Below are 9963 nucleotides of genomic sequence, written 5' to 3' on the forward strand. Positions count from 1 at the left end.
TTACAACTAATAAAGCCTTGAATCAAACTTCATACACATATACACAAGTACACCAAAAACATGAAGGACCTTTTCTATGTGTTCTTTATACATAGAATGTACCAACCCCACTCCATCCTGTTACAACAGGCCATTCGGTCTTACACCTACAAACCACCGAAAACTAACACAATGCTCCTTGGGGCAAGACACTGTGCTGGAGAGTACATTTTCCTTCACAGAGTTGCTCAGAATTTCTCTGGATTGCTCCCGTTTTTGCTTGGGTGTTGCCTGATTTATCGCAAAATCAAAACAATATTGCCCGATATCTAGCTTTTCTTGCAGTTTTAGGGGTGTTTTTCAACAAATTTCGTCGATCATCGGTGAAAAGAGTTACTCAGAATTTCTCAGAGTTACTCTCGTTTGCACAGTGTCTTGCCCCTAGCAATGCTCCAAATGAAAACGAAGCTGCAAATCCTGTCATCTCCATCCACTATCCACATGCAAATTATAACAGTGGGCCAAATAATTGCCAACATCTCCTATCCAGAGAACATCCAGCGACCACTCGGTGACCGACCGCCTAGGGGCAAGACACTGTGCAAACGAGAGCAACTCTGAGAATTTCTGAGTAACTCTTTCTGTCGATGATCGACAAAATTTGTTGAAAGACATCCCCAAAACTGCAATTTTCATTCAGCACACGCAACACTTTGCAGTTTGACATTGGTGCCAGATCACACTTTGGTATAAATGGGAGGAAATCTGAGGAACTGTGAGGAATTCTGAACAACATTTCGAGCACAGATTTTCTCTCGTTAGATCTGTCCTGCCCCTAGCCGACCGCTACCAAAGTCACGCCATGAAACCAATGCCTGAATTCGGTGTGAAAAAAATTAATAAAGAAAACCGTTCACCAGCCCATCAAGCATCAAATGACAAATAAACAATCATAGCAGGACGGAACCGCAACCCGTCACTGTCTCATCGACCAGACCAGCTCCGTCAATCAACAAACAAAACAAAAATCACCCGTACTGCACCGACTGCACCAGCCCCACACGCCGCCGGCACATACCTGCAGCTACGGAAGCCAAATTAACACTGGATTCGCCTTGACGGAGGCTCTCTGAGAGAATTGCGCTTGCGTGAAAACAATTTTTTTTAACATGGGAAAGGATAGGAGCTGCATTTTCAAATGCTTCTAATTCTTTATAGAATTTTTTTCAAGCAAAACGTTCTTAATGTTATCGAATGAGATTTTGATACGCTATATTATAGACATAACATTGTAATTTAAAAACTTTTGTCTAAAACCAGTTATAATGTAGCTAATTGAAAGTATATTGCAAAACATTAACACTTTTTTCAATCTGAAGTCCCTAAAATATTTTAGAAGCATTTGAAAATGCAGCTCCTATCCTTTCCCATGTTAAAAAAAATTGATTTCACGCACAGCGCAATTCTCTCAGAGAGCCTCCGTCAAGGCGAATGGAGTCCACAACACAAACGGACACCCTGTCCCGCTTTCAGTCGCCGCCACTTCTCCTTCTCGAGGCCACAAAACCACAACACGGGAGCTTACCTACCGGCTGTGCCATTGTAGTGTCCGGAGGGACACTTCCGAGCACACCAGCCGAATCCTGCAGCCAAACGCACGCTAACGAGGAGGAGTGATACCTTCTCGCACAAAATGCTTTACAAGACTGACGTTTCATTTCATGTTGATCGTTTGCTTTGTTTTTCCGGTGGTGCATCACCGCAACTGACGCTATATGCCCTATTAATCTTTTTCTCTCTATCTCTCTCAACCCCTACACATAGTAGTTAGAATCTCTTTAATAGTAAGGTCAAAGAGAACAACATATGCTAAAAGAAGGATTTTTTTTTAAATGTGGTGAAACACTTGGTGTACCGTTGATTACCCATGGCAGGTATCGTGGTAGGCTTGTGGATAAATCATACAGATATTGGGCCATTCGGGGAAATGGATCATTCGGGGTAATGGAATTCGGGGTAATGTCATTCGGGGTAATGGAATTCGGGGAAATGTCCCAAAGCCAGTGTATGTATAACCCACGTCAACCAATGAACTAGCTTTACAGTACATACTGTAACCATAGCAACGCCCAGTCACGAGTACGCGGTTAAATTGAAATAAAATGTATTTCATAAGTCTTTAGTCAACGAACCAAACCGTTTGTTTGGGGAGTGGACGTATCAGCGCTGACGCTATGCCCATCATCGAGAAGCTGAAAGGACGCAAAAATTACTCCACGTGGGCGTTTGCGAAGAAAATGACGCTCATTCGCGAAGGCACTTCGTAAGCGGTATCGCCCCCGGCGGGGCAACAAATTGACAAGGAGGTTAATTTGCGAGCGTTGGCCACGATTTGCTTGAACCTGGAGATGACCGCACAACAGTCTGGTGCAAGACGCGAAGGAAGCCTGGGAGCAGCTGCGGAATGCTTTCCACGACAACGGCCTGACGAGGAAAGTCGGCTTTTTGTGAAGAAAGCTAACCTCGATTCGTTTGGAATGCGGAAGCATGGAATCGTACGGCGCAGTAGCATAACTTCCGAGGCCATAATGTCCCAGGACTTTATGACGGATTGTTCCGTAGCAAAACGTCCGAACTTGCAGATACGCCACAAAGTCCATGGAAAAAAAGGCACGTCGATGAGCTGATATCCACTGCACACAAACTTGCGGGAATCGGCTTAAAGTTGGACGACTCATGGCTGGCTACATTTTTGCGATTCCGGAACTGGCCACCAATCTCCTTTCGATCGGCAAAATCTGTCAGAAGCGATTGACGGTGTTTTTCGATGCGGAGTCCGCTAGAACGATGGGAACATGGAAACATGTTCGCATCCGGCACACACGTGGGTGGCCTGACAAGCTGAACCGGAACAACGATCGGGCGCTTATGACAGTGAATGACACCAAACGCATCTATCTGGCATAGGTGGCTAGGTCGTCTGAATCGCCAAAGCTTGCGGAAGTTGGTGGCAATGGCGGACGAATTCGAATTGCGAGATGGCGCTATTTCGGAGTGTATCGCTTGTATCGAGGGTAAGAATGTACGTAATCCTTCTCGTTCCTATATTCAGCGAGCCCAAGGGCTATTGGACTTAGTACACTCGACCCATCGAAGTTCCATCTCTCGCTGACAACCGTGACGTGATGACTTTCATCGACGATGCGAGCCGGAAAATGTTCCTCTATTTCCTGGATCGTAAAAGCAAAGCGTTTGGGGCAAGTCTATGACCGAGCGTCAAACAGGACGCAAGCTACAGGTTATGAGGCGGCCATCCTACACCTCCGAACAAAATGGTGTTCTAATTCCTTTTATATAGGACTTCGTATCCGTTTGTAAAGAAGGGTCCACACTCGGCGACTCGGGAGTCAAGATAGCTTTCGAGCGTAATAGCAAAGGATCCGCCATAGTCCATTCCCGGGCGATTCCCTCAGGCCGTTGGCCCTAATCGCCATGGAAGGACCTTTCTCGGTACGGTCGTTCCGGTATCGTCCTGGGCTGTTCCGATTACGTCAAGAAGGAAGGCAAACCTCTCCGATTACCGAGTAGCATGCCGGCCCTGAGGCCCAGTTCGAGGGGTCTCATGCTACTGAGTTTGTCCGGGAGTAATTTGGGAGCCCTGTAGCCCTGTAAGTCTTCGTAGTTACACAGCTTTTTTGCGACTAGTGCCGTGTGTTTGTAATGACAAAGAGATAGATGCGCACTACTTCCAAAATGTTCCGGAAAACGTCGCGAGTCGGGTCGCGTCGCAACTCAGTTGTGCGACGTCCGGTTTGGTGGCGGCCCGACAATATATTTTCTTCGACGTCTCTGAGCAAACGTTGCTGCCATAGTGCCATAGTCTTGAGTTCACTGCCAAATAAACAAGCTTTCCAATGATCTGTTGATACAACTGATTGTCCGGGAGTGGATTTCCTTGATCATCATGTTTCTTGTAATTAGGACCCAGCCGAATACTTCCCGAATGCTTTGCTTCTTGAAGGCTTGCACATCGATCTACATCAGCTATGTACTTGCGAAGACTGATGAAGTAATCGCCCGTTTCATTACGTTCTACATCCATCGATTATCTCCAAGCCTTTTAGTTTCGAACTCGCTCTTCAAGGTTTTTTCCACGATATCTACGATCGTCCGATCTTCACTGGCCGCTATGAGGTCATCCACATAAATAAGCACGTAACTCCACTTGCCATTCGCGCATTTCCGATGTAAGCATGGGTCAGCTTCGCCTTGTTGGTAATCAATGGACAGCAATACTTCTTGAAGCCGTTGAATCCAGGCACGGGCCGCCTGTTTCAATCCGTATAAGCTTTTCTTCAAGCGACAAACCTTGTTTTCGGCATTCTTGACTTCAAATTTGTTGTTCCATGAATATCTCCTCCCATCAGTACCAAAACGACGGATGTGCTTAAGACTTGGTTTCGATCCGAACCATTGTTTCTAATTCAATTGCTTTTGACGGTAGGCGAATTTGTAGATAATTCGCTGTCATCACTGCTTCTCCCCGAAAACGTTTGTGCAAACCAGTCTCGATCAACATACGCCTTGCCATCTCGACCATACTTTTATTCTTACGTTCTGCTGTTCCATTCTACTCGGAGTGCAGTGTACTGAAACATTTGATCCTATTTTGCTTCAGATAGGCTTTCACATCATGTCCGGTATATGTACTCGCCGCCTCGATCCGAGCGCATGATCTTGGGTTTTCGTCCAAACTGAGTCTTCGTCATTTCTACTAACTCTTTCAGTAGCTTCGATAGTACTTCTGACTTCTTGCGCAGAACATCAACTGTTGTATACTTGCTATGGTCTATCAGCGTTAGAAAAATTCTCCTTCCTCCTGGAGTTATAGTTCGCATGGGACCACAAACGTCACTGTGCACTTATTCCAGAATTTCGCTTGATTTGCTCTGGGATTCCTTCGGGAACGGGAGACGGTACCTTTTTTCCTTGTATGCAAACTTCACATTCACTGTTGCAGTCGCACCTCCCGTACTTCACGCCGTTCGCCTATAATCAACTTCTTCGTAACCGTTTGCTTCTTATCAGCCTGATCCAGCAGTTCAAGCTTTCCAGATCAACGGCCAGTGGACTTCACTTTGGTTCCGTTTGCTACCTTCACGTATACCTTCATCAATTGAATCGAATAAAAAAACTCCGGTAGTTTGCGATCTGACACGTAGCAACCTAGCCCAGGATCCAACGTTCACCTGGAGCGCCTGAATCTTCAACGCAGAATCCCCAATACTCGTCATCGTCGCCTTGATGCGCATTGTTGGCTTTCTCTTTTAGGAATTTTCATTTTCTTCTCCTGGGTTTCTCTCCAGGACTTGCATTTCTGACAATCCGCCTTTTGATGACCGGGTTTCTTGCAGAAAAAAAAACATTTCATGACCTTTGGACCGGTTTGAAGCGCCGTTTCTGAGTCTTCAATGCTTCCACGATTTCTCCGCTTGCTCCACTCGTCAACTAGCTTATCTTTTACAAGATCCAGCATCAAATCGTCTTCAGATCTAGCCTCCAATGCAGTCACAAGCGTAACGTATTCTTCAGAGAGACTGCTGAACATGATTGCCACCAGCCAACTTTCATCCAGGACCTTGTCGGGCTGAAGTCCGTTCAGTTTGTCGAACAGTTTCACCAATCTTCCGATATGGATCTCCATGTCACCGTTATTCTCCAATCGCATCACACAAATCCTACGCATGATCGAGACCTTGGTACTCAGAGTCCGCTTCGCATGGAAATTCTCCAAACTTTTCCAGGCTTCAGCTGCAGTCTTGGCCTTCCTAATATGGACGAGCTGACTGTCTTCCACGGCTAAACCAATTGTCGCTAGGGCTTGCTCGTTTTTTTTCGGTCCAATTTGCAGGAGCAGGGTTCGGCTTCGGTTCATTGACGACCTTCCAGCAACCTTCCTTGGTCAGAAGCAACTTCATTTTGAAACTCCAGTTGTCGAAATTCGAGCCGTTCAACTTCGGGAACCAAACCATCCGATCGCCCATTTTAGATCTGCCGCTCCTGGATTCGTCTACTCCAAAAAATCTTCAACAACCTTCCCAACTAACATTTTCAGCGCTATAACCCAACTAACAATCAATCATTTTACAAGCACCTTTACGACGAATTGATTCAGCATGATGCTGAATAAAATTTGTATAATTTTCAGGCACAACCTTTGTTCGGGTTTTATTCACACAAATTTGGAGAAACTTTAAAGCATAGTGTTGTGTACCAACTGAACTGTTTGTTGTTAAATCGTTTTACAACATAGTAAAGCTGTTATTCAGCTTTAGCAAAAATGATTAAAAATAAAAAAAGCAAAATTTTTCAATTTCCACGAGAGTAAATGATTTATTTTATTTTATTTTATTTTATTGATGCACAAGGGGGTCATAGGGCCAAGTCTCCAATGCAAGTCCGAGAACTTATAATACACCTTTGAATTTGGGAGTAGGCATAGCAACCTCTTTAGCTCTGCGGCTTTTAAGTTTTGCGTGGCCTTAAGGATTGGGAAAGGTGGGAAATCGATGTGGTGTATTGAGCTGTAAGAGAATGTGTTGTTAGTTAAATGGTCAACGTAATTTACCTTTGGGTCGCTTGTTTGGGGTAAGCGTTTTGAACATACATGCTGGTTTTGCTGGGTTGCTCTTTCCTATTTTCGTTCGATCGTGTTGTTTTTTGTGGTAGGTAGTTGTAATTAAATTTTGGTTATGTTCTTGGAATGCTGCTTCGTCCTCATCGCCATCTGCATCGAAATACGATAAGCCTATGTCATTTGCTGCCTGCGGTTTCTAGCAAATCGTCTTCGTAGTCCAACTTCACCATCTCCTGCTACAATCGCTTCGTCGCTTTCTTAAATTCGGCTGTCATTACCAATGTCCTTCCAATTCCAACGAACATCCGTCCATATCTACCTCTTGTCTACCGCTGAATTTCCACATGAAATAAAGTCTTTCAACTTTTTCCCGGGATTTTGTAGATTAGTGCTTTATGCATGCTTCCTTTCCTGAGACTTCGGAGCACGTCTTAGACATGGCTGAGTACAAACAATGCTCATCTCCAGCGATATTTTTAACCAGCATCGCACCACCGTCGTATTGCATTACTTCCATTCTTCACAGCTATCCCTGCTTACTGCTATCACTCATGATACTCAGATACATGAAAATATAAAAGAAATGTTAGTAGCGCTTTTGGTGATACTTTCACGACGGCCATTCAGAATGGTTCAACGGATGCAGATGCGAAGATCATCCCTGCTGACTAGCAGCGTTCATGAAACTCAGTTGAAGATGAAACTTGAAATAAACGAACACGAAGAGCAACAAATAGACGAACGCGAATATTCTAAAAAAAAAAAAAGAATGATCTTCCATCTGATCTTCAAGTGATCCTCACAAGCAGCATCTTTCGTTCAGGCACTTTTGAATGTCCGTATGCAACTTGTTCTCACATGAAATCTGCCTCGACCAAGTTGGCAGAACGCGCCCATACCCCTTTCTGAACCGAAGGGCAGGGAATTTCCACGAGAGTAAATGATTGGAACTTAATGCTGTGAACAAATGTTGTGGAATAATAACTACATATAAATTTACCTAAATCCAGATTCGAACTCGAGACTCGTAGATTGCCAGCCGCATGCCTTCCTATCTGCGCCATCCTAGAGATGATGAATTGAAGCGCTCAAATCAAAACATAAACTTCCCGTGGTTTAACCCTTAAAGGCGCACGACAATAAAAAACTGATTTAAAAAATAAATTAATAATTAATAATAAAAGTGAATTTCAATTATTTTGGAGCGTTTTTAGGTATGTTGTTTTAAAACAACATTGCGCTTTTAAGGGTTAATAATGATCAGACTTCGACTCCTATTCAGCAGTGGTGAATTAGCACAACATTATGGTTAACGACTGAACAACAGATTAATTCAGCTGTTGTTCAGTAAAAACACGTGTTTTTCATCATGTACTCTAAGTCGAAGTAGGATGAAACGAAAGCGCTTATTTGACTTGTGAAAAACACATTATACAAATACATGTCATAATTTGTACACGAACTTAACAAGAAGCAGAAAAAAGTCTTGTTGAACTATGTTGTAACGGAATTACTGCGAGTCGAATAAAAATCTTATTAAACGCTTGAAAAGTGTTTTAAGTTGTCATTGTTGATACCAATACGAAAAGTTATACATTGGCTACTTTTTCAATTGGAATAGCATTTGTACAGTAATGTGTACAGCATAATTATAGTTCAGCTATAATTACTATTATAAAGCAACAATTCAGCATGCATGCTTGTTTGTGGCTGGCGATTGTTAGTTGGGAAGCTTCAGTCATTTGCTTTCTGTTGTATAATCATTGAATAAAAGCAGTCAACGCTGAATAAAAAGGAAGCTAGTCAAATATAAATCATAAGCTAATACACGACTGCAAAACAAGCACCATACAGCTACCAAACTCGGTTTTCAGAAATCCATCACTTGTCACTGGAGTTGCCTTTACTCCACTCTATTCCAACTCCGGGAAATTTCCCGGGTGATGGGAAAACTTGAACAAATCGAATAAGACTCCCCACTAACAAAACAGCTGCTACTATACAGTACAGTTCGTTATACTGACAAATCCCCAAACCAGCAGCGCTTTGAAGGCCGTTATGCAATTTCATTACTGCTAGAAGCTGTATTAAAGCAACTGCTGGTATGCCAACACGGCTTGCCGGAATCGAACTCGCTGAAGAGGTTTCGTCAGCATATCTGCAAGCATCGATTCCGTCGGACAATAGCGTAGACTGATGATTTTCTTTTCTTGCAGATCACGAACAAAGAAGTACTTGGTTTCGATATGCTTGCTGCGCCGCTCGATTTTGTCGCTCTCCACCAGCTTGATACAACTCTGGTTGTCTTCGAGCACTATTGTTGGACGCTGAGCTTCTCCGATTTCTTCAAGCAATCTTCTGGTCCAGCAAAGCTCTTGGCATCCTTCGGATAGGGCAACGAATTCCGCTTCGGTGGAACTCAGTTCCACGCAATTTTGCTTTCGCGATCCTCACGCAACGACGCCGCCGCCAAATAACAGCAGGTGACCGAAGTTTGATTTCCGATCGCGGTAGTTTCCTGCCCAGTCAGCATCAACGAACATTTGTAGTCCGTCCGTAGTGGAACCTAGTTGCAGCTTGTGGTGGAAAGGTAGCGCAGAACCCGTTTCGCCTCATTCCAATCTTGCTGATTTGGACAGCTCGATTTCTGCGCTAGGATAGACGTACTGACAGCGATATCCGGCCTCGTCTGAACCACTACGTACAGCAGACCACCGATCAGACTCAGATAGTCTTTGTTGTCTGGCAGTCGATCCATCTCCTCCTTATGCTGGAAGTAGCCCGGATCCAGAGGGGTCTTCGATGGTTTCGCATTCTCCATGTTGAACCGTCGAACGAGCTTCCGGATGTACGCCGCTTGGTTCAGCTTGTACCCGGCTTCGCCCTTCTCCACCTCGATTCCCAGGAAGTGACGGATACCACCGAGATTTGACACGGTGAAATCAGCTTGAAGACTCTTCAAAATTGACTTGAACTCCTCCTCGGTCTACGTAACGATCAGCATATCATCGACGTAAATGAGGATGTACGCAGTCTTGCCGTTCCTTCTGCGGATGTACAGGCACGGATCCAGCTTGGACTGCTCAAACCCCATGGCCTTAAAAACGGAATCCACCTTCCTATTCCAAACGCGAGCGGACTGCTTCAATCCATACAGGCTCCTCCTTAAACGACTCAAGGTGCGGTCGTCACCGGCAGCGTACCCCTCCGGCTGCCGCATGTAAATCGTTTCCTCCAGTTCGCCATTCAGATACGCAGTCTTGACGTCGACGCGCTTGACAATGGATTTCCTCTGGCTGGCGATCGTCAGCAACGTCCGGAAGGTCACTTGCTTTGCCACCGGAGCG

Source organism: Aedes albopictus, chromosome 1, assembly GCF_035046485.1.
Source record: "Aedes albopictus strain Foshan chromosome 1, AalbF5, whole genome shotgun sequence".
Classification (NCBI taxonomy): domain Eukaryota; kingdom Metazoa; phylum Arthropoda; class Insecta; order Diptera; family Culicidae; genus Aedes; species Aedes albopictus.